Source organism: Dreissena polymorpha, chromosome 8, assembly GCF_020536995.1.
Source record: "Dreissena polymorpha isolate Duluth1 chromosome 8, UMN_Dpol_1.0, whole genome shotgun sequence".
NCBI classification, from domain to species: Eukaryota; Metazoa; Mollusca; class Bivalvia; order Myida; family Dreissenidae; genus Dreissena; species Dreissena polymorpha.
In genome coordinates, this window is record NC_068362.1 from 85,529,939 (window position 1) to 85,557,480 (window position 27,542).

The following is a 27,542-nucleotide window of genomic DNA, read 5'->3' on the forward strand; positions in this document are numbered from 1 at the left end:
GGGCTCACAAAATCGGCTTCGCTGTCGCAACAGTATTAAATGATACTGAATTTAGATCCTTCGCTGTAAGGATTGCCAGACAATGACTGTTATTAAAACTATTAAACTAAACAAAACTATCAGAAAAGTATGGCTTCTGAATCCCATATAAGAGTTATATTTTGCTGCGAGGTTATTAAATGGTGATTATCGAGTAAAACATGGTTGCAGAGCATGAGAGTAATACGTGCAGAAGGTATGGGTAATGTTGCACTTTACTTACACAAAAGCGTGAATCTTGAAAATCAGTCAGTACCATTAATGTCCATAGTATAAACAAAACAGCGATTACAGCGGCCATTCAGAGTGATTAATACATGAATAAATACATAAGCTGACCCTGATGATCATTGAACGCTCACCTAAAATAAAAACCTGCAGCTCAATGACATAATTCTCAAATCGATTGGTGTTCGGATTACTTTTGACGACAGTACCAACATATGAAAATATCTTGCTATGTAAGTCTTAATAAAACGTGTCGTATCACACCACACGGGTGTTTTCAATACTGACCAACATTTTGAACATAATAAGTAGAGGACCACTAGCTGGTTCTACATAACAAATTAAACACATGTGGCCAATGTCCTTGTCAGGGAAAGAAGTTTTTTATATAATTAAGTTTACAACAAATGTGACCGCTGGTGATAGTCCAGTGTTTACCACATGAACTTAATTTGAACAAATCTTGCACAGGACAACTATCGGATGTTACTTAATTTCAAGATATGGGCCTCCTTGTTTCCAAGATATAAAAAGACAACAACTTTGCTAATTGCCCACTAAAATGCAACCCCTTTGTCGTGGTCGGCTTTGTGCTGAAGACATGTCATTTAAAGGAAACACAATGACATTACGGTATCCGTTGAGCTCAACATAAGCGCTTTGTACAAATGTGTGCAAAGAAATGTGTGTTTTTTAAGTGATAATGCGTATTTCACGATTTAAATTCTATCAAATTTAATTGTTAGTGTGAACAAAATGCATTGGGCATGCACACACAATTATTTAACGGTGATAGATAATAGACAAATACGTCAGCCAACAAAGCGATGTGTGCAACCCATACATTCTTGTAACTGCCAGAATCATTGTTACGGAATGTAAGATCACAAATATCGATAACAAATATTCCGTCAAAAAAGTCAACATCATAGCAAATATATGTAATGTTTCATCGTTCTTCTTCTCAGAACACTACAAACAGTATTGACATTTACACGATTCTAAGTGTCTGTTTTGTGTAACAAAAACAACAATTAGATCTTAAGGTTTGTCACAGACGTGACGAATACCCCCACATACCGCATTGACACAGAATATTTTGCACGTTGTCTTCACAAAAAACAGCGGACACCATGCTCAATGTTTAGTACGAACTAAGTGACCACATGACCTAGTTTTTGACCCGGCGCAGCGCATGTTCGAACTTGACCTACACATCATTTAAATACTACTTCTGACTAATTGTGGTGATGATCGGATAAAAACTACTTGAATTAGACAGCGGATACCATGCTGAATGAGTAAAACGTACTAAGTGACCCCGTGACCTAGTTGTTGATATGGCATGGCCCACGTTCGAACTTGGCCTTAAGATCATCTAGATTAAACTTCTGACCAAGTTTGGTAAACATCGGAAAAAAACTATTTGAATTAGAGAGCGAACACCATGCTCAATGTTTAAAACGTATTAATTGACCCCGTGACATAGTTTTTGACCTGCCATGACACATGTTCAAACTTGGCCCCGACATCATCTAGATACAACTTCTGACCAAGTTTGGTGAAGCGCGGATAAAAACTAGTTGAACTATAGAGCGTACACCATGCTCAATTTTTAAAACTCACCAAGAAACCCCGTGACCTAGTTTTTGACCCGATATGACCCATGTTCGAACTTGACCTAGACATCAACTAGATTCAATATCTGACCAAGTTTGGTGAATATCGGATGACAACTTCTTGAATAAGAGAGTGGACATCAAGCTTAATGTATAAAACGCACTAAGTGACCCCGTGACCAAGTTGTTTACCCAGCAATACCCATACTCGAGCTTGAGTTAGACATCAACTGGATACAACATCCGACCAAGTTTGGTGAAGATCAGCTGAAAAAAACTTGAAATAGAGAGCGGACACTTAACACGGACCGAACGACAGACAGACCGACAGACAAGTACACTCCTATATACCCACCTAAACTTCGTTTGAGGGGTATAATTAACATATGGCTGTACTTTCCAGGCTAAATGACACAGACTATGCACCACTTTTAAAACGCAACGCATTTCTCTTGGACATCATAATAGTACATTTTAAATATTACATAAGACATTGAGTTTCGTTATGTCGATTACTTCAAATACGTTTGCAAATATTAGGGAAAACAGTTGTATTATAATCACACTTCACAGGAAGCTGACAAGAAAACAAAGCTTGTTCAAACGACCATCTGTTCATATTGGTAAACATTTATAGTGCATGTAACAAATTATTGTATTGTTGTGGTTTTTATATATAATTGGAATTCTGATAGCATTAAAAAAAGCAAACTGGATATGCGCCCATGGCTTGCAGCGACTGGGCAACATCAACACGACGTCTTTTGCCCGTGTTGGCATTATACAACCATAACAAGAGCACCGCATAACAGGTGCCACGCTCGGCTGCGGGATCAGTTTTGAATAAATAAATAAAAGCTTGTCAGAATTAGTTTTTTAGAGGTCACAGTGACCTTGACCTTTGACCTAGTTACCCGAAATTGGGTGTGGCATGTAGAACTAATCAAGTTGCAGCTACATAGGAAGTTTAAAATTGTAGGTTGAAGCACTTTGATTTCAGAGCCAATGTTCAAAACCTTGACAAAATATATAGGTTTTAGCACAAAGCGGACGACACGACACGACGACGGAAACGACGAGCTGGCTATGACAATACCTCGGGTTTTCTCCGAAAAGAGCCGAGCTAAAAATAGTATTGTTAAAAAAACGGAAAGCAAACAATGTTATAGACAATAATTTCAATTGAATACAAATCTAAAGTAAACGTATAATTTAAGCTTTGCTTAGTAATTCAAGTTAACTTAACAAATCACTAACAAGATAAACAGATCAACAGTGACACACGAACTGCTCTCAAAATGTCAACCGCTTTCAAAATGTCACAAAACTACACCACATCACAAATAGTTGAAGTAGACTTTAGCTGCGTATTAATAGATTCAAATTTCGATTATCATACAGACACGTGGTCGATCTATCTTAAATCTAAAAATCCAAATAATAATTATATTTCTGCGAAATTATATTTACAACATGATTATATAAAAAATATTAATAAGAACAAGAGATGTGTTTGTCAGAAACACAATGTCCCCTATTGCGCCGCTTTGAAGCCATATATTTGACCTTTGACCTTAAAGGATGACCTTGACCTTTCACCACTCAAAATGTGCAGCTCCATGAGATACACATGCATGCCAAATATCAAGTTGCTATCTTCAATAATGAACAGGCGGGCCTGAAGGGCCAAAAGTCGCTCACCTGAGATAAAAAGAAATGACCTGTTTTTAGCACCCCAAGATATGAATGGAACAAATGTTCTAAACAAGTTTAGTTTAAACCTATTTATTTTAGCTCGATTGCATCGAAAGCCTTAGGCTTATATAAACGCTCTCGAGTCCGTTTCATGAAGAATTTACAACAAATGGCCCCCTGGCGGCCATGTTTTTTAACAGACTGGAACCCTTTTTGAACTCGTCCAAGATATTATTGGGAAAAATATTCTGACAAACAATTAACAAGGCAAATACTCATGACGCACAATAGAAGGCAGACAGTTGACAAAAGTTGATCACAAAAGTTCACCATGAGCAAAAATATTATGCTCATGAAGATTGTCACCATGTTTGAAGACGATATTATTAAAACTAATCGAGTAAACCAAATCAAGATATGATAACAAAATTTACACTCAGCAAGTGTCATTCAGATTGAACTAAAAATGTGACTAAAAGTATTCACAATGTTTCACTATAGACATACAAAAAAAACATAAGAGCCTTCTTTATAAACAATAATGAACTATTTAAAGACTCACCTTGCAATTAAATTTCCAATTAAAATATCAATAAAAACGTTTAAAACACATACAAATGATAATGTGGGTTATTGTATTAAACAATAAAACCCAGTTTATTTTAGCAGAAATGTGGACCCTTCAAGGCAGAGAATCTTGAGCAGACTAGTATGTTGATGAATAAAGAATTCTCTCAAATTCCTGAATAATAGTTACTTTTCAGTCTATAACTTGAAAATTCTTAGATCAATTCCTTTGTGGCATTGGATTCCAAGGCTTAAACCTACAGAAAAAATCGAAAATTAAAAAAAATCCACATTAATCTGCAAAGATATTTCTTTGTTATATAACAAAAGCATCACAAAATGCCTGGAAGAGGTAAACCAGCAGGAAGGAAAAGGAAAGCTCAGACACAACTGCAAAAAAAAAATCAGGAAACTAGAGTGTTCAATGCTGTTTTACTATATAAATATAAGGAAAATGACCCCCCTGGCGGAAATGTTTTTTTACCGATCTGAACCATTTTCGAACTCAACCGTCATATCTAGGAAACACATGTTCTGACCCAATTTCATGAAGATTCGACCAAACATGTGACTTCTACAGTGTTCACATGTTTTCATTATATACATATAGAGAAAACTGCCCCGCCACCTGGCGGCCATGTTTTTTCACCGGTGAGGACCAATTTGAACTCGTCCGAGATATCAATTAAAACTATGTTTTGACCAAATATCATTATGATTGGGCAAAAATTGTGACTTCTAGAGTGCTCACAAGGTTTCTCTATAGTCATATAAGTAATACTACCCCGCCCCCTGGCGGCCATGTTTTTCAACGGACTGGAAACATTTTGAACTCAACCTACATATCATTTAGACAAATATTTTGACAAAATACAGTGTTCACAATGTTTTCCTTTGTTTAACCTAGTGACCTAGTTTTAGACCCAGCATGGCCCAGTTTCAAACTCAGTCGAGGTATCAATGGGAAAAATGTTCTGACCAAGTTTCATGAAGATCGGACAATAAATGTGGCATCAAAAGTGTGTTCACAAGGCAAAATGTTGACGCCGAACGACGCACGACGGACAAAAGGCGATGAGCACGTTGTGCTCAGGTGAGCTAAAAAGTTATTGCAAAACTTTAACCAAGGTTAAAGTTTTGGGACATACACAATGAATGAATGAATGAATGAATGAATGAATGAATGAATGAATGAATGACAGACAGACAGACAGACAGGCCAAAAACAATATGCCCTGATCTTTCGATCCGGGGCGTAAACACATTTAAAAATTGTACATATATACATGTAACTGAACTTTTGAAATAGAGCTTCAAACGAATTGTTGAAGACCAAACGCGTGGTCGGCCTACCTTGAATCTAAATAGAGAATAAACGTTATTTATATCGCAATTGAGATCCTTCCCTGAAAGGATCGCCAGACAATAACTATCATTAAAACTATTAAACTTAACTACCAGAGAAGTATGGCCCCTGAATCCCATTAAAGTATTATATACCGCGGCAAGGTTATTAAATGGTGAGTATCGAAGGAAAATGGAAACACGGTAAACAATAGCAATACGTGCAGAAGGTATGGGTGAAGTTGCACTTAACTTACTCAAAAGCGTGAATCTTGGTAATCAGTCAGTACCAGTAGAGCTTACCTGAAAATAAACATGACACAATAATCAACAATGCACGACTGAAATAAACGGATAAGGACAAGAATAACACAGAACAATTTAGCCTTTTCATGGATACCTTAATATTCATATAAAAACAAAACAACGAATACAGCTGCTATTCAGATGGATTAATACAGTAATTTGTTAAACCTACTAATAAATAAGCGGACATTGAGGATCATTGAACGCTCACCTAAAATAAAAACATGCAGCTCAATGAAATAATACTAAATTCGACTTATGTTGGGCTACTTTTGCCGACTGTGCCAAAATATGAACATATCTTGCGATGTTAGCCTTAATAAAAACGTGATATACCACACCAAACGGATGTCAGCCAACAAAGCGATGTTTGCGTCCCATACATTCTTGTAACTGCCAGAATCATTGTTACGGACTGTAAGATCACAAATATCGATATAAAACATTCCGAACAAAACGTCAACATCATAGCAAAATATATGTAATGTTTCATTGGTCTTCTTTTCAGAACACTACAAACAGTATTGACATTCACACGATTCTAAGTGTCTGTTTTGTGTCACAAAAACAACAAACACAATTAGAACTAGATCTTTGTCAGACGTGAGGAATAACCCCACATGTCGCATTGACACAGAATATTTTGCATGTTGTCTTCACACAAAAAAGCGGACACCATGCTCAATGTTTAAAACGAACTAAGTTACCCCGTGACCAAGTTTTTGACCCGGCATGGCCCATGACCTAACTTGACCTACACATCATCTAGTTACAACTTCGGACCAATTGCGGTGAAGATAAGATGAAAACTACTTGAATTAGAGAGCGGACACCATGCTGAATGTGTAAAACGTACTAGGTGACCCCGTGACCTAATGTTTTATCTGTCATGGCCCTTGTTCGAACTTGGCCTTAATATCATCTAGATACAACTTCTGACCAAGTGTGTTGAAGATCGGATGAACATTACTTGAATTAGAGAGCGGACACCATGCTGAATGTTAAAAAACGCACTTAGTGACCCAGTGATCTAGTTTTTGACCCGGCATGGACCATGTTCGAACATTGCAAATAGATCATCTAGATACAACTTCTGTCCAAGTTTGGTGAAGCTCGGATGAAAACTACTTGAATCAGAAAGCGGACACCATGCTTAATGTTTAAAAAACACAAAGTGACCCCTTGACCTAGTTTTTGACCCGGCATGACTCATAGTCCAACTTGACCTAGTCGTAAGTTTGTTATAGACCGGATGAAAAGAACTTGAACTAGAGCTTTGTCACAGACGTGACGAATACCCCCACATGCCGCATTGACACATAATATTTTGCATGTTGTCTTCACAATAAACAGCGGACACCATGCTCAATTTTTAAAACGCACTTAGTGACCCCTTGACCTAGTTTTTGACCCAGAAAGGCCCATGTTCTAACTTGGCCTTAAGATTATCTCCATAAAACTTCTGACCAAGTTTGGTAAAGATCGGATGTAAACTACTTGAATAAGAGAGCGGACACCATGCTGAATGTTAAAAAACTCACTAAGTGACCCCGTGACCTAGTTTTAGGCCCGCAATGTCCCATGTTCAAACTTGTCCTAGATATCATTTAGATAAAACTTATGACGAAGTTTGGTGAGGATTGGATGAAAACTACTTGAATTAGAGAGCGGACAACATGGTGAGGTTTAAAACGCACTAAGATACCCCTTGACCTAGTTTTTGACCCGGCATGACCCATATTTAAAGTTGACCTAGACATGATCTAGATACAACTACTGACCAAGTTTGGTGAAGATTGGATGAAAACTACTTGAATTAGAGAGCGGACAACATTGTGATGTTTAAAGCGCACTAAGTGACCCCGTGACCTTGTTTTTGACCCGGCATTACCCATATTCAAACTTGCCCAAGACATTATCAAGATAAAACTTCTGACCAATTTTGGTGAAGATTGGATAAAAACTACTTGAATTAGAGAGCGGACAACATGGTTAGGTTTAAAACATACTAAGTGACCCCGTGACCTAGTTTTTGACCCGGCATGGCCCATATTCGAACTTGACCTACACATCATCTAGTTACAACTTCTGACCAAGTGTGGTGGAGATCGGATTTAAACTACTTGAAATAGAGAGCGGACACCATGCTCAATGTGTAAAACGTACTAAGCGACCATGTGACCTAGTTTTTAATCTGGCATGGCCCATGTTCAAACTTGGCCTTCAGATCATCTAGATAAAACTTCTGACCAAGTTTGGTGAAGATCGGATGAAAACTACTTGAATTAGAGAGCGGACAACATGCTGAATGTTTAAAACGCACTAAGTGACCCCATGGCCTAGTTTTTGACCTAGCAAGGCCCATGTTCGAACTTGGCCTAGACATCATGTAGATACAACTTCTGACCAAGTTTGGTGAAGATCGGATGAAAACTACTTAAATTAGAGAGCGGACACTTAATACGGACCGACAGACAGACCGACCGACCGACCAACCAACCTACCGACCAACAGACAAGTTCACTCCTATATACCCCCCTAAACTTCGTTTGTGGGGGTATAATTAGAGAGGGGACACTTAATACGGACCGACCGACAGACAGACAGACAAGTTCACTCCTATATACGCTCCTAAACTTCGTTTGGGGGGAGTATAATTAACTTATGGCTGTACTTGCCAAACTGAATGACACATACAATGTTCCACTTTTGACACGCTTCGCATTTCTCTTTGACATAATAATCGTGAATTTAAAACATTACATAAGACGTTGAGTTTCGTTATGTCGATTACTTCAAATACGTTTGCAGATATTAAGGAAGTACGTTTGCAGATATTAAGGAAGACAGTTTTATTATAAACACACTTAACAGGAAGCTGACAAAGTTTGCTCAAACGAATGTCTGTTCATATTTGTTAACATTTATAATGCCTGTAAGAATTTAACTATCTTAGCGTTTGAAAGCCTAGTTTCACCGAAAAAACATCAAATCATTCTTAAATGTCAACTATGAACGAAAATAATGATCAATTAACGGAAAACTATAACGTTTGTATGAAATTAGACACGCTCCGGAAAACAAGGCTAAATGCATGTGAGTAGAATGCGATTAATATTAGCCTGTGCAGTCGACACAAGCTTATCAGGGACGATACTTTCCGCTTTTCGTGTATTGTTCGATTAAAAGAAGTCCCTTACGTATAGGCGGAAAGTAGTTTCCCTGATGCGCCTGTGCGGACTAAATAAGCTAAATAAGAGGGACTATTTATGCGAAGCGGGACTAGGTCTTTATATACCCAGATTTAACTCCGTTAGAATACTTTTTATATGGCTTGGATTTCCATATATTTTAGACAAGGCAACAATACTACGTTCAATGGTTTAAAGCCTCTATAACGCTCAAAATCAACGTAAATTTCGAAAACTATTTCGTAAAATAAAGTTGATTCCTAAACAAGCAATGTTCCTTATAGCAATAGCCACAATTTCAACGCAAGATGTGGTATGATTACATAGATTTTTGTAATAACAAAATGCTCGTTTTCATTTGTTTGTGACACAATTCCATTTTAATTTGCCGCGCATACATATATGCATACGACACACGAACACTTAAATGGTGTTCATGTGCCGTATGAATAGATATCGTTGCGGGAAATTAAAATGGAATTAGATATGCAAAACAATAATAAAAACGAGCAATTTTTATCTACACACACCTATTTTACAAAACCACATCTGGCGTTGAAATTTCGGCAATTGCCATAAGGAACACAGATTTTTAATTGTTAAACTTTATTTTACGAAATACTTAACGAAATTTGTGTTGATTTTTAGCGCTTAAAAGGCTTTAACATTGTATGATGGTCGTCTATCATGATTGTACAGCTCACGCCTTTGGAGACAAAATTGTCCCCGCTCTGTGGGTTACTTTTTGTCCTTATATGTATACAGTGAACACTTTCCTCAATTTACAGTGCAAATATATTTGTTATTTTGCATGTAACGTCTTAAAGTAATTCTTGCAAAGTTAGTTAAAATGTATGTATGTATGTATGTGTGTGTGTGTGTGCGTGCGTGCGTGCGTGCGTGCGTGCGTGTGTGTGCGTGCGTGCGTGCGTGTGTGTGTGTGTTTATAAACAATTCATAAATTTGAGACAATAATAAAACCTCTTGTGTTCCAAAAGTAGTTCAAGAATTAGATGATTTTTATGGATGTATTTAGATGTTAAAAATGCATCAGTCAATATTCAGTTTGACAATTGTCAATCGCTTTAAAGTATATTAGCAAAAGGATGTTTTGTATCATTACATTTCCCTTAAAATTAAAGTCGCATATATAATCAATTTTATACGACAAGTAATATATAAGGAATAAGATACGCACGTGGATCAATATCAAACCACAGATAAAGTCCAATAGATCTTTTTGCAATTCATTTTCACATGAAGACCTGGTTTGGTTTCCGTCTAATAAATCATTGTAACTAGTAAACATTGGCATAAGTCCAACAGTTCCGACATATTTCATGACCATTTAAACTGTTCACTCAGCTCATCTTTGACCGGATTTGATAGAAAACATATAATAATTATAATATCGAAAACGCTCTTCTTCAGCCGTAATACAAGGTGTCAACATTATTATATACCCTTAATACTTGACTCAAAGGACAAAATACAAATTTCGTTACCAAACTTTCTTAGACCACACTGCTGCGCATTTGGTTTAGTCACTAACCATACTTCAAAACAAAGTACTTTTAAGACAAGATAGCCAAAAACAACCAGGCAAACATATGAGACCCTATGGAACTTTTCAAGAAGTGTTCACATTGAAAAGTGCCTAAAGGCCTAGAAACCATATTTTGAACTAACCACATGAATTTTCAAACGCAGCTCAAATATCATTACAACACGTTTTGAAATAATATTACCAAGGTGCATGATGAATATGTAAACAAATGTTTCTTCTAGCAGGGAGGGGGGGGGGCACGCGTATACGGGAGCTTTCCGCGTTTAAGTGAGAAAGTTGTTGCAAAACTTCAAAGATGGCGTCGTTTGTTGGATTTTCTTAAAGGAAGGGAGGATATTTTCACCCGGTAAGCCTCTTTGTATTTATAATTATTTTAAATGAATACGCCGTTTCGGCTCTCCGGTGTATGTGCTTCCCTCGGTTTTTTGTTTTAAGATCGTAGACGTCGGGATAAAAAAGTTATTGAAGGAAAACCGTCCACAAATCCGTTGTCTACTTACGGGACGTTCGAGAAATTGGATGTACAAATATCATTTTCTCTTATAATACACAGTATTGACACACGTGAACAGTAAAAATATAAATAAAATCATGATTATTTCATTTTACCGACGCCGTTTTATCACTGATAATTAATTTATTGGCAAACATTATTGGTTTAACCCCCTTATTTGGAACTGACTTCCTTTTAAGCACATTTTGGGACCTGACTTCCAAATGACAAACAGCTCTTTCATATGTAAAAGAGCTTGACATGATATACCTACCCATCTTAAATCAAGTGTATATGTGTACTTCAATATTATAGTTTTATAGCATGTAACGTGGTGCAATATAAGTGTTTTCTTAATCACGTTACTTACTGTAGAATAATAATAATGCTGTTCGTAAAACCTGCCGACCAATTGAATCAATTCACCTATTTTCAAGAAGATGGGTTGTGTGGTGGCTGATGTACGAGATAATAGAACGTTTATCTTTCAGTAATATTATAATTAATTCCATGTATTTTATGACGTGTCGACCTTATTCTGCTATGAACTTTTTTTAACCATTCTTTTACTGTCTTTTCAGATGATGCAGGTTAAATGGCGAAAATAAGTGCATCTTTCGTTGCAGTTTATGTAATCAGGAATTTTACATCAGGGAAGGATTGAGATATCATGTCCCATTCATGGACCACATGAGTTTAAATGTAGAATATGCAAGAAAGAATCCTTCAAAAGAGTCGGACTAAAACAGCAAATAAAAAACACGAACATAACAAAACATGTACAGCTGATGTTTGTAGTGTTTTTGTTTTATTTATAAAGTCTACATAGACACGTCTGACATATAATTGCTATGAGTGCTACTTACTTACACGTTTTATTCCGTATATGTCATGATGCTAGTTTCTCACTTTGTTATGAAAATAAACCATTATCTGTGATACGTTATTTCTTCCTACGATGTCTCTGCATAAATTTTCACTTGTATTTAGCACTTACATACATGATAAAAAAAGATTTAGGGTCGGATTTAATTCGTTATGCATTTGACATATTAACATTACTAACGATTAGAAGGCAATGTTAGGATCAAACGAAATAATCTTTCTAAGTGAACCAATACTTTATTCCCCCAATACAACAGTCATAAATAATATGTATTCACATAGGTATAAAAGAGAAAAAACATACATGTATAAAAAATATATTGATCACTTCTACTGAAATCATATCGTGTATTGCATTTGCACAAATCTTTCTATCCACTACAAATTCACTTTTTGCGATTATAATATAGTGAACAACTCAGAACTGGTTTAAAAGAAGGTCGTCCAAAATGTGTCACATCAAAGTCATATACGTGTATCAGTATCGTTATGGTAGAACGCGTCAAATGTCATTGTATTAAATAAACAATTCATATTTAAGTATCATAAAAAAAACATCCACCGATATGCATCTTCTAAGCAGATGTCAGGTATTCCAAATGCTTCATGTATTCCGAATCGCAACAATGGCAGAATTTGGTAACATCGACCTTTTTATATACTAGTATCAAACCGGCTTTACCCTCTTCTGTTTTTCTTTTTTTTTTTATTCAATATCATACATACAATGTAAACATGTTTATGATCATACAACATAGTGATTGTACAAAGCAAAAAAGTCCAGACATGTTAAACAAGATATGCTAATATATATATATTATTTTTTTAGAGAGAAAAGAAAAGAACAACAGAGGAATAGTTATGAAAAATGATGAGTTGTATAAAGTCGGAAGAAAGCATACTGGACTTGTGTGTTTTGTTGTATATTCACAATGATCTTGTCAGATTGAAAAAAAAAATAAAAAAAATAAACTATTTTAGAGAGATAAACTAACATTAGAATGAAATGTATTTAAGTGGACAAAACATTATGAGAATTTTATCCGATTCCATTTTTGTTCAAAGATTTGTAATGTGTCATTACTGAGGGCTATTTCTTTCTCAATCTGTATTTTTAGTTTAAGACTATGGACAAAACAATTAAAATTTGGTACTTGTTTTTTGTACTTCATGTTTAAGATAAAATATTTCATCAATATAACCATAAAATTCACAATATTATTACAGTCTATTGATTTCTATGAGTTAATTCCGAAACTTACATTTAAGAAAGATAGTTTAACGTTTATTCGATGTTGTTCAAGAAAGGATATTAATTGATTCCAAATAGTCTGGATGTGTTTGCACTCCCAAAAAAGATGTTCTATAGTTTCAATGTTTTCACTGCAGAAGTCACACAGATTTGAGTTAGATAATTTGCATTTAAAGAGATATTTATTTGTAGCTATAACTCTATGGATGTATTTATATTGAAAATTTCTCAGTGTGCTTTCAATAGTTGCTTTATATGGCATGGTAAATATGTGTTTTCAATTAAGCTCATTTTCTCCAAAAAGGACTTGCCATTGATTTTGGATTTTGGAGTTTTCTGTAGGGTTTTTAATTTGTAGTGTGTAGAATATTTTATTTATTTTGTTTTTTCTTCCAAGTATGTTTTCTACAAATGTTGTTTGAGTACATGGTGTATTATTTGTATTGATTTCAGATTTAATATGTATGGGTATGCTTTTGATTAGTGTGTAGTACTTCAGAAAATTATTTGAAGGTATTCCGTATATGTAGCATATATTATCAAAAGAGTAGAAATCCTTAATTCTGAAGTCATATAATTGGTCGACATATTTAATGCTTCGTTCAAACCAGTCTTTATAGGAAAACGTGTTATTGTTTGAAGTTATGTCTTTATTGTTCCATAAAATTGTTTTACTACTGGTTTGGGTTTCTTAGTTATGAGTGACATCACTCCATGCTGATAGAACATCAGACAGAAATATGTTTTCGTTTGCAATATCATGTAAGATAGTATTGCTGATGTTACATTCAAAGAGTAAGGAGTCACCATATTTTATTAGGATTTTCTGGTAGAATAATTTCCATTAACTCGTATTGGTATTATCTAGGTATCGTTTAACCCAGCTGCATTTGACTGCATTCAAGAATGAGTCAATGTTCATTAATTGGATACCTCCATTTTCTACAGATTGAATTAACTGAGTTCTTTTTATTTTATCACTTCTGTTTTTCATTACAATTTTATTGCACGTATATGTGATTGTTTGGCAAGGTACTTCGACGTAATCTTTTTTGTTTGATTGGTGGGTTTTCATGTACCTATCGCATTCTAAAGCGGTACACACTTCGTTACGCCGTCTTTTTAAATCTTGGCATCCTCAACATATATAACTGGCGTCTAGATATCTGGAAATAGTAAGAATAGTATTCCGTTGGATACATATTCAAACATGAGTATGCCCATATGTGTTAAAATAAACAGGTAAGAATTACACTGTGTTTATAATACCGTCGAATGTCTTATATTACACACACTAAATGTTAGCGTTAAGTACGCGATAAAACATATAATAATACACATAATAATAAAACAATTAATAGAAAAAAGAAAATTCTTGATTTCTTCAAGTGAAAATGTTTTCCAAGACATTCGCACCAATGCGGAATTCATTCACGAAAGTTATTTCGCATAAAAGCTTGTAACATAGGAAAGAGTTGTTAATCAATTGGAAGTCAGGTCCCAAAATGTGCTTAAAAGGAAGTTTAGTTCGACAAATGGGGGTTAACCCGTTATAATTCGGCATTAAATGAATTAATAGACATAACAACGCGCCGAGATAATAAAATATTCGTGATTTATGTTATATTTAACTGTACACATGCACAAATACTGTTTATAATGAGAGAAAATGATATTCGAACATCCAACGATTTTGCTTCAATAACTTTTTTATTCCGACGTCTACGGTTTTGAAACAAAAAACCGAGGGGAGCACAAACACCGTAGAGCCGAAAGGGCTTATTCATTTAAAAGAAATACAAATATAAACTGGCTTACCGGGTGAAAATATCCGCTACTCCTTCACGAAAAACACTTAAACGACGCCATCTTTGAAGTTTTGCAACAACTTTCTCACTTAAACGCGGTAAGCTCCCGTATACGCGTGCCCCCCCCCCCCCCCCCTGTTCTAGGGTGTTACATTGGTTTTACTATCGCACCATAAGGAAAAAATCCATACCTAATGGCAACAATGTCTTTCAATTGACATGAACCATATAACTCAATAGCGATATATGAATACTAAGTTTATGAGAACGTTTAATAGCAATTATGCAAACATATGTAATTTGTGACGGTTAACAAGCTAATTGTTGTATTTGACCTAGTGACCTAGTTTTTAACCCGACTGACGACATTGCACATTCTGCAGATATATCAGTTGGCCACATGTCCTAACCGCGGTTCATAATATTTGGCAGTACATTTCCATATTCTAGCTTTTACATCCTTCATAGTGACCTAGTTCTGGACCACACATGACTCAATTACGAGATATTATTTGAACAAATGTGCTTACCAAGTATCATGCAGATTAGACAATAAGTGTGTGCTCGAAAATTTTCACTAGCTTCTTCTTTAACTTGATATAGTGTCCTAATTTCGAACCAAACGTGATCCAATTTCGAACTCGACCAAGATATGAGAGGAACAAATGTTTTGACCTAGTCGCAGTATAAAACAGTACAACAACTATGATTTAATGAGAACGCAAGGATCAAAATAGGAAAACATAAAGAAGGCACAACAGCAAATATTAAAAAACTAATAGAATTTCAAAAACCGGTTTTAGTTTTTTTTTTTAGTAAACGTTATCAGACAACGAAGATTAAATAGGTCAGCGACCAACAGATCTGATATATATTCTCACAATCAGCTTAGTTTTCGTTGTTGACAGTCGAACACAAAGAAAATCGCTTTGTCTCGGAAAATGAAGAAAGTATTTCTTGATAATCACGGAAACTAGACAATAACTGTAGATATTTACATTTTAGTCCTGGCTAAAACGCTTAGCGAGACATTGATTATTGACGTCGGTGTCGAAAACGACGGTCGTTGGATGAAACATTAGACGATCATTTCAAGAAATGTTATATTATTTATGCAAGGGTTGTAATCACAAAATGTCAGACCGACAGAAACGCTGATAATTTACTTAACAATGACGGACGTAATATGTCAGGCAAAATACTAGTCAGCGAATCATGAAATTGGCTTAACACTACCAGTTGGTTGAAGAATAACACCATAAGATGTTTAGATATTTTAGGACGTGGGTCATAAAGCACTACTTGAAAACAATAGAACACATATGGACCATGCTCTGTGAAAAAGGGGATTGATTCATGGTTGTATCCGCACAGGATAATCAGGGATGACACTTTCCGCATAAACTGGATTTTTGCTAAAAAGAGAATTTCTTGAACCAAAAAACATCATAACAGCGGAAAGTGTCGTCCCTGATTAGCTTGTTCAGACTGCACGTGCATTAAACCCCGTTTTCACAGAGCAAGGCCAATATAATGCGCATATTGTTTAGCTGAACTACCTTACACACATGACTATAGACGTATGAACAATAGAATTTAAATAGAAGTTAACGTACATACACAAATTCCGAAAACCTTCATGCATTGTGCCATTCGTTACATAAGGTTTAGGACAGGAAATTTCTATTTTAAATTGACATTTTGTTGAAATAGACTAGTGGTTTATTATAATGATCAACGATGCAATATCCGAGACATAATTGTACAGATATTGTTGTCGCCGCCAGACATAATTCATTTGCTTGCACAACTAGGGGTGCGTTCCTGAATAAACAACATGTTAATGTATAGCCTACAGTCGTTTTTACAGACCTATACGGTTACAAATTTATCAAATTATATGTTAAAGACCGCTAAATTGCTAAATTGATTGGCTATCTAGGAATAATTTTTCTATCCTTACGGACCAGAATATTTGCCAGATGTTAACAATAAATTTATAATGAATTCAGCAAAGGAAGCATGATTTGCACGTGAAGATACTTCAATTAAGTATACTGTATCCAACAGTTTTTTTTATGATTACGGGCTGAATTAAAATGAGGTGATACGCTTGTCCGCAAGTAAGCAGCAATAATTAAATCGGTTTAAGTCGAGTTACTATACTGCGATCAAACTTGATGAAAAAAGAGTTGTTTGACTTCAAGCGTTGGACATTAAAGTTGATGCCATTTTCATTCTTCCAATAAACTCGATTCGTCGATGGAAGAGAAACACGGACAACAAATGAGGCTTGTCGCAAACATTACATCATTCTTACATTGTATCTTAGTCTAAAAATAGAGAAGGCAGTTGTTTAGTCAAATATGCATGAAGCATCTATACTTATCGCCACATAATTCAATTGCAGTAATTATTAATTCCGTCTCCCTATGCCGCCAGAGGTCCCTGTGTTTACCGGTAATCGGTGAGCGTGAGTGATTTCCAGATATCCGAAACGTGGGCGGAAACGTGAGAGGAATCGATGCGTTAAGCATTACGGCAAGCAAACGTTTAAGCAGAATCAACGCTTAAATGGTACCCGAAATGTAAACAGAACCTGCGTACATGAAGAAGACATGTCGTACTTTTCCGACAGCCGTGTATGATTATGGTTCAACATGAAGTTTTAAACGGAAACATCAGTAATAGGAGCGCCGACAATAATAATATGCACGAATAGAAATACAAATTATTTGGCTTAACGGCATCAGTAAACAAATTGTTGATAACGAGAGTAAATCAATACGAATGTGATATGTGTCAAAAATTCATATAATAAATACTTTTCTTATTTTTATATTTTGAATCGGTCGATTCATTATCAGCATCATATTTCATTGCACAACAGCTAATTCATTTGCCATAACATACAAAAAGCACCTAATGAAAAAGCCAAACCGTCAATGTTATTGCATTAAATACAGTTTACAAGAAGCTTAACAAACAGCAAGATATTCCCAAATACATCCATCTATCCATTTTGAGTTTAATCAACATAGCTAAATTACTTTTTTGAATGTTCGCATTATCCAGATTTCGTTGGACGGATGGACAAACGGACGGACGGGTTATAACTTAAACAACTCCCTTATATCGAGTTTCATCAATTAAGCAATACAGCATATCTTAATCTGCATTCGAAAATTAAAACTACACTTATTCAAAGGACCGAAAATGCATTGAATACAAAGAATACATACAGTGTATTTTAGAATATACTCACGCGAATGAAAAGTGTTTTGAACATGATGTATTGATACCAATGTGCTTAGTGGTGTGTCGTAATCAAAATAACTTTGCTGCACAAATCCATGCAAACTGTTCCGTAATAACAAGTAATACAATTCTTAGCAATATGAGATACTTTATTCCCACATAACAATCCTATACAGACGTTGGCAGTATTGCTCCGCGGGGAATGTCGATAAATAGTAAACTTATTGGCAATTAATGAAACGAGGTCGTAGAAAGATAAAATTTTAGCGCGCCCTTACGTTATTATCAAGAAACACCGTTTGAGCTTTATTTGACATCAGCGAATGAACAATTGTAGGTTGTTCATAACAAAATAAACAATACGTGATTATTATGTATCCTAATATACGATCACGTGAAGTGTACATCGCCATTAGTCGCGGGCAACATAGGGAGCAGGTAAACTTGTTTTAAACCGAAATGTTCAGCACTGAAGGTTCCAAGGTAGTAAATAACGCGTGAATCATGTTGATTTGCGGTTTGTGTTCGTGATTTGTCTACTTAAATATGTAGATTGTTGTGATGAAGAACAAACCTAAGCCTCACTTAAACTTTAAAATGTATTTTCTATTTCAAAGAATAATGCATGTACTTAGCAGTATTTTTATCAAGTGAGTATAATAATTAATATGCAAACACAGACGATATAAAAAAATATTATTACTGTAAGTAACGGTTTCTTGACAATCCTTTGAAATAAGCTGCTTATTTCCTTGAAAAAATACAACGGAAATAGGATTGCTATACAGATAATTTGACAGAGGCATTATTAGTATTCCTGGAATATCGGAAGAGCGTGAATAAAAGAACGGTTTCGGTCAAAACGTCATTCTAGCACGGCGTTACTGTGTAAACGCGTTCATGTTATAAGACTATGTCAATAATTCGGGTCATCGGAAGTTAATGGAAATGTACAGGAAAACATTCAATTGCAGACAACAAGACATCCGGGAAAATCATAAATCGTTCATGCTGGCAAATATTATTGCTATGACAGAACTTGCCAAACATTCCGCAAATTTAGACACGTGATGTAACTTTCAACACCAGAGAAAAGATGTATAAACATTGTTTATACCCATAAAATTCGAAGAATGTACGTCATACACGTAATGCAACGGTATGTTTATTTCGTCTTTTGGAATGCCTTTTAAACGAAATATTACTACTTCCCTACCACATGATTGTTGTGTACGATATGTAATATAATACTAACAAACACATTTAATAAGCAAATATTCCGCATAATTACACCGTAATCAAATAATTATCATCTGTATATTAAAAGCTGTGTAGACTCTTAAATTAGTAACACATGCGTGCATTAATGTATGCATGTATGATCGTTTGATACCTACAGTAGCAATAATACAAACACATGTAATATAATGGAAGATAATTAAGAAATCTGTATTCTTTCTTAATCATCAGTATTGAACAATTATTAACTAGAAAACCATGGAATAAAATATGGTATTCGCAGACAGGAAGACATTTTGACCAAGGGGGTATACTTTTTAAATTTCTTATATTAAAAGCTGTCTGAAGATATCGCCAACCACAGTATAAAGCACTCCTATATAAACTTTTGAACTAATTGAATAAATAATTCATCAGTTTGTTCTTTCTTTACACTATTTGTGCTGAAATATAAGTTTAAAAAAGATTAGTCGGTAGCTATTTGCTCATATATCCCCTGCATTCAAGTTAAGACCAGCCATTTATGACAATGTTTGCCCTACCATATGTGTCATAAGTGCATACATGCATAACAAAGGTGCAAGATCATGTGACTCTGTGGGGTTCCACCTTTTAACTTTTATTGATGTTAACACGACGGTAAGTTGTGCTTAATTTCAAATAACTTCTTAATACAATTTTTGTTAAGAATTTTAACTAGAGCATGAAAGATAGATTTTTATGCTGTTTATGGCAATGTGAAATACATCAGAATTAATTTATTTAATAAACCTGTTGTTGTTCAAAATTCGACTAAATGGTTAATATGCTTAACTTTAATGCACGAAAGATTTTTGCAAATTATTTCAATAACTTGAGATATTTGCAAAAAGTTCTTAACGAAGTGATTAAATTCTGTCCAGCCCGTGTGTAAACCCCGTTGATTCTGAACCCTAAAAACGGCTAAGCTTAAAAATGACAGCAGTCATAAAAAAGCAATCGCTTAAAACACGTATGTAAACAAATAAACAAAAAGAAAAACCAAATAACATGCGCATATGACATTTCGAACAAAACAAGACACGATCCATACGTGATGGCAAGATAATATTGTTCGGTGTCATATGCAATTGATTCCGGTTATAGAAATAAAATAACACTCGATGCACTATTTAAAGTCTCGAAGGAAATGTAGATATTGGAAGCATTCTTTACAGCATTGTCCATTGTCATTCACATTCTTGGCAACACATTTCACGGCAACACTAAAACGAAAACAATCAAAGTGATAAGCCGCTTTGCCTTTTCCCTATGGAAATGACAGAGAGTTAAATTTCGAGCTCTAAGCCATTTGCTTTGAAATCGCTTTGCAGTAAATTGCTGACAATAATCTCGCTCATATAACTTTGAATAACAGTAATACTTATATATACGATGATATCTAAACTTATTAAAAAATATTTGTTACCATATGTATTATTTATAATTAAAATAAAACAGTACTTTTTGTCTGTTTTGAAATATGCATTTAACAGACCACTTGTTTAAAAGTTTTAAAACACTTTGTTTTCTCAACTTTCTATCTGTTAAAGGTAGATTGTTGGATCACACAACATTCTTTCTAACTTATTTTTTATTATTTCTTTTTAAAATAGAAACAAATAAACAAAGCTTTGGCGGATGAAATAAACAGTAGGTTTTTTTTATTGCAAAATGGATTTTTTATGTCAATATTTTTGTAAAAGATGTGTTTTATTTTAGTTTATTTTCCCTAAGTAAACCAAATAGAGAAATACTTATTTTCATGTTTACTTGCAGTAAAAGAATCAGTTCGCTTAAATGAAAAAAATATGTTTTCTAAAATGCAATGCAAATAGTCACTAAATCAAAATAGCATCCGATCAAATAAGAAGATTGATCTGTTCGTATAAAAGATGCTTCATTATATGGTAGACCTTGGTAGACATGGATGACACACACGGTACCATGTTGTATAAACATAATGTGCGTGTTTAAAAATGTCAACATTAATTTTGAATGTGTGCATTTAAAACGGTCATATCTTTATGTTAATCCATTTTTTTATTATCTGTAACGCATTCCGCATATTATAACGTGCTCGGAATGCACTTAAGAAGTTATAACTATGTTGTTGTTTTATGTATGTATAAACTTTTCTCCTCTGTTAAATGAGTATCCTTGGTTTAAGATTGGCATATTTCATTTACCATATGGTAAATTGTACCGGGTAAATAATCAAATACATATATGCCTCCGAGACAGATATATTATTGAAGTAATTCCAAACTGATTTTCGATTTTCTATTTCTTTTAAAGTAACATAAATACTCTAAATAAACGAATAATTCGCAAAATATTTTGTAACATAAAGTAAACCCATACAAAATCAGTGTTCTTTATAGCAATGGCCGAAATTATTTCAACGCTGTATATATTTCCTTGCTGTTTTTGTTGATGAGTGCTGAATCTTTGTATTCCAATTTCAAAAATACTCTGATATATTTAATCTTGAAAAGTAACAAATGAAAAAGGCATTTAATATGTGCCTGTCTCTAGTAAAACGGGGCATATGGAATTTGTCCATCAAATAAAGTATCTTCTAAAAGAAGATCCAATGCAGGTGGACAGTGCCGTCGCAGATAAGCATGTGCGGACAGCACCGTTTAATCTGGGACGACACTTTAAGCACATGCATTTAAGGGGCCTTTTCACAGATTTTGGCATATTTTGAAGATTGTCATTAAATGCTTTATATTGATAAATGCAAACATTGGATCTTAAAAGCTCCAGTTAAAAATAAAGAATAAAATTTAAAAAAGGGAAAAAAGTAGCCGGTACCAGGGCTCGAACCAGTGACCCCCGGAGTCCTGGAGTTAGTCTGAAGTAAAAACGCATTAGCCCTCTCGACTATTCCGCCGGGTGTACACAGTGTAAGTATTTTATGCCTTATACAAGCAATCTTCGTAGTTTCGTAAATTTAAACGACAGCAACAGAACTCTCCAAATTATTCAATCGTTTCGCGTTGCAACGCTTTATAATTTTTAGGTTTTCAAATCGCCAAAAGATACAAATAATAGCTATATTGGACTATGGTAAATGTTCAGTAATACTGTTTCCTCACAAATATCATAACTAAAACGAAAATTTGCGAATCTGAAACAACTTTTTTCAATATTGTCAATTTACCAAACCGTGAAAAGATCCCTTTAAGGCCCAGTTTTCCAAGAGCGCCGCTGCTGCCTTTCATTGCATGAACGAGAGCCAGGAGCAGGTAATCCCGGCGATCAAGACCGCTTATTATAAGGACTCGCGGAGCCAATAAATACCCAATATCATGCAGAACACCAAACTGTAGTGTAACAATTGCCACGGGTCTGTGAAAGTTGATTGAGTGAATGGTAGAGAACAGTGGAAGTGAACACCAGTAGAACTGTTATAATTAAATGTTTCATTATAAAATACGGACATTTTCAATGACGTTGCGGAATTATGTTGTTGTTTTTTAAAGGTATTGTATTAATGTGTTTGTTTGTTCGCAAAATCATACGCGCATTGTGCACAATAATATTTTATGACGTGCATTCAATTAAGTATTAATTTGAATGTATTTATTTGTTCGTTTATTTACTTGTATCAATATTTTATATGATCTAGTTGTATAAAACGAATTATTTGTTGTGCATATATAACAAATTGTAGCCTTTTGTTAATTTTCACATTTACTTTAATAAGTCCACTTTAAATATTAACAATGAACATGTATCCTTATACAATTATTTATATATAAAAATAGTACAAATTTATTCATTTTTATTCAAATTGGATAAAAATCTGCCGAATGTAAAAGCGTTAATATTGTGTTTGAAATTACTCTGCAACTGTCCAGAGTGTCAATAAAATAAATTTAAATAAAATAAATAATAAAATAAAATGAAATACCAGAAACATAGAAATATAATCAGTCAATGCGTAAACCACGTTACAAGCAACAGCTTTTATGCAACTTTCTGAAATAATTCGGGGGAAAAAACGAAAACACTCGCAAATAATAAGTAACTATGTGGACAAGTGCCTCATAAACCAATATATCATTATTTCCGCAAAGAAAACAACAATTCGTTTGGGGGAAAAAAGGAAACTAATTCTTGTTACTGCGGTGCCGTATGTGCTATTTGCAAAAACTACTAGAGGTGTAGCGTAAGGTTTAATAGTATCTGTATATGAACTTATTTTAATAAAACATAAATTAAAGAACAAATATTTGCTGAATGTGGCGTGTATTTTGCCTATCATCACACCTCTTTTTTGCACGAATAAACGATTCAAAAAACGATAAAGTCAATATCATTTATTGGAGGATACGACAGGGCATCTAGTCGCATCCTGGAGGATTATTCTGCCATATCCGGATTAATCATTGCTGTCAAAGGCAGAGTAATCCACGCTTAGGTCTGTCGTTTGATGAATTGCCTTTGCAAGACTAATTACAGCACCACGTCGGGATGCGATTCAGATCTATTATATCAATCAACGTATAAACTCTGCAATTAGAGCGTTCCGAATGATAGTATTTTGTTGCCATCTATTTCCTTCAACATTTACGATAACAGGGGTGTACCTTGTAAGCTTAAGGAATAATTATTTCAGAATTCGTAGTTTCACACGTATTCTTACAATCGTATAAAGATCAACAGCGCTGTACGTGCTATTATTACAATTTCTATGTAATAACCGCATATCGTCTTCAGAATACCTAAGGGGACTATTTGGCATCCTTTTCATAAACGCCGATGGCACATAATGGCTGAAAGGGACTACTTTACAAAAAGTCATTTGTGTTAAGAAGTCTTATTAGATCTAACCTTATTTTACAGTATTCAGTATTTCAGACACATTAAATACAGTATGCCCCATAAATTATGTACATGGGCAAGTGATCGGATTAATAAGTAAGTCTTGTGAATTTCCTGAACAATTGATACCTCTGCAGCTTTAAGAAATTTGTGTATACGCTTTTATTCTAAGTACAATCTTAGCAACAAAAACAGTCAGTCAATTCCATTGTGTTGTGTTTTTGTTTTTGTTTTTTTTATTAGTAGATTTTTTAATTTTTCTAGACCATATGTCTAACGACAATCGAACGCTCGTTATAGTATTGCGCTGTATTCGCACATATTGTTCTAATGGCAACATATTGTGTGAGAAGTGTCCGAGATAAATCGATGATATTTTAAAACGTTTTTTCCACCGATAAGTCGAAATATATTCTTTCTGAAATTAGGGTTATTAAATGATGTTTAAACTTGTATATATAAGCGTGTAATAAAATAATTCTTAATGCGATAGGTGTGGAAAAACACTGCAAAGTTGAGCACCGACCTCGGATAGTTACTGTTACTGTTAACTTAATAACAATAAATTATAATGAACTGGATTTTATGGTTGTATGGTTATTACGGACATTGGCATAAACTGGAACTAATTAATGCTGCAGAAGTCAAAGACCGCACGGCGGGTATTTTAAGGATAGAGAACACAATCATAAAGTGAAACAATACGAATTCTACCCGGTCAACATATTGTATTAATCGAGATAAAGAATGTATGCCATGAAACCAATACAAATAATTACATGCTTTGGACCAATTACCAAATAATATGTCTGTGCATGCGTCCATGAAAGATACACTCATTCAGAAAGCAAGACTACGTAGCAACTGTATGTTGTCATATTGAAAATATGTTTTGTAGTGACAACTACTTAGAAATTATACGATTCTGAAATAAGAACATTTATTTTCTAATTATTGATTCGAATTGAAATATTAGATGATTATTTATATAAAAACAACTTAGAGCAAATAGATTAAAACGGATTGCATACGCCAGTGTTATGATCTTTTTCTAACTTTCGCATGTGATTGAAATTCAATCGAGCAATAATCGACCACGTACTCCGGTTGAATTTGAATTTCGGGTTTATTATGATCTTGAGAAAAACAACCATTTATGATCATTTAGGTGTTAAAGAAAAACCTCAGTTAATGTAATGTTAGTCGAATATATAATTTTATGTAAACTGAACTGTTTCTTGTAGACTGTACACAGTTTGCCATGAAAACTCAATGTTGAGTATGAGTAATTATAATATGGTAAATATGTGATTATCTCTTTCATGATACATTTACATGTGTAGGACGAAAATCAATTATGTCCCCATAACGTGATTGAAAAATTGTACAGTACGTTCCTAGGTGATCCAAAACATCATTCAATTAATATTAATTGTATGAATAGTCTACATAATGTCAAGTTTTAACTTATCAAATAATGGAATTGTGTTCATGGCACTTGAACACTTATAGGCCGCGCTCTGTAAAAAAGTAGCTTTAATACATGTGCGGAAAGTGTCGTCCCAGATTAGGATGTGCAGTCCGCACCGGCTAATCTGGGCCTTAACTTGATTTTTGCTCAAAATAGACTTTCTTGAAACGAAAAATATTATAAAAGCGCAAAGTGTCGTCCCTAATTAGCTTGTGCGGACTGGACAGGCTAATCTGGGATTACACTTTACGCACATGCATTTAACCCCTTTTTCACAGAGCACGGCCCATATCTAGAATTCGGTACCGCATTTAATTTAGTACAAGAAAAACAAACCTCCACAATCGGGAACTGCCAATAGCAGCGCTTTCATATTCAAATGACGCCAGCATTGTCTTGCAAAATGTCACAAACGTTCCGTTTTGACAACGATCCATTTATTATATTAAATTGCCCATCTCGAAACCAACATGGGACTAATAACAGTGCATGTCTTTTTGGGTTCGAATGCGGGAAGACATTATCTAGAAAAGGACTAGACTACAAAACATATTATCGTTGAAAATTGAAAACAAAAGTTTGGAATTAACCAAAGAAGTGCATCATAATTCTTTTACATGAAAATAATATATAATTTATTACGGTAGTGTTTGTTATTTAAGTCTGCATATCTACCGCGGACATGTGAATACGTGTATTATTATAAGGTTTGTCAATTTCGTAATACGGATAAATAATCATTCTTCCCGTTTACTACTTAACTCACGTTCGTTTGTTTTTTCTTTTACTGCGTGTTTTTATATTGGCTGGCTGAGGTGATTATTGGGCACTTATCAGTCGGAACAAGTGGATGCATTTTTTCAATTGCTTAAATCTCTTGTATTTCTTGCAGTATAAAATTATTTCAAACGTTTTATACTTAACAAATAATTTTTTGTGCCCGCTTAAGCGTATGTATACTTAACAAATAATTTTTTGTGCCCGCTTAAGCGTATGCATGTTTTTTCAATTGTTTTGATCTGTTGTATTTCTTGCAGTATAACATGATTTTTGTTAAATTATTTAAGGTTTTGTTAATGTTTTATACTTAACATTTTTTTTCCGCCCACTTAAGCAATACGAAAACAGCTGTATTCACATTGAATGTATTGGGTCTTAGAGAAATGGCACATTGTAAAGGTTTCTATTAACATATTGTCGTATAAGAAGTGCTCGGTATTAAGATTGATGTCGATATAACCGTCGATTTGCATATTAAGTCATTTTTTGACGATTGATGAATCGCTTTCCTGACCACGCTTACTGTATATTATCGATACCAATGGTAATAACAAGACTACAAACGTCGCTTTTTTCGCACATAAATGTCTTCTCTCCTAGCAATGCATCATTTAGTTATTGCCGTGTTTCAGGACGAAGAAAAATACAGTGAATACGGACAACACTTGATGCAGTTGACAGCCTACAGATGCGGGAATATTAAAACCCTGAAGAGAATAGCAAGGCTCGGCGCAAAGTGAAATAAAACCGAACACTCTTCGAAACATATGATGGCAGCCAGATAAGCTTTAAAAATCACCAATTAAAGGCAAATTTGTCTGCAAAAGAACGATTTATTGTTTCGAAGTTTCTGTCCACAGGATCTTCATTAATTCGAAAATTGAAAGCGGCTGAGAATTGTACGGTTTAATTTCCGTTACGGCTCACTAATAACAGGTGTATCATC

The 27,542-nt window shown here is 34.6% G+C and overlaps 2 protein-coding genes across 2 annotated transcripts in view; one reads left to right on the forward strand and one right to left on the reverse strand.

Annotated features, from left to right (window-relative positions):
* LOC127840838 (phosphatidylinositide phosphatase SAC2-like) overlaps positions 1-27,542 on the reverse strand; it is a 419,571-nt gene that overhangs the window by 235,922 nt on the left and 156,107 nt on the right. The window lies entirely within an intron of this gene.
* LOC127840842 (octopamine receptor 2-like) overlaps positions 27,260-27,542 on the forward strand; it is a 2,612-nt gene continuing 2,329 nt past the window's right edge. Inside the window, exon 1 of the mRNA XM_052369274.1 lies at positions 27,260-27,542. This exon is cut by the window's right edge and continues 2,329 nt beyond it. The gene's annotated coding sequence lies outside the window, so the exon portion shown is untranslated.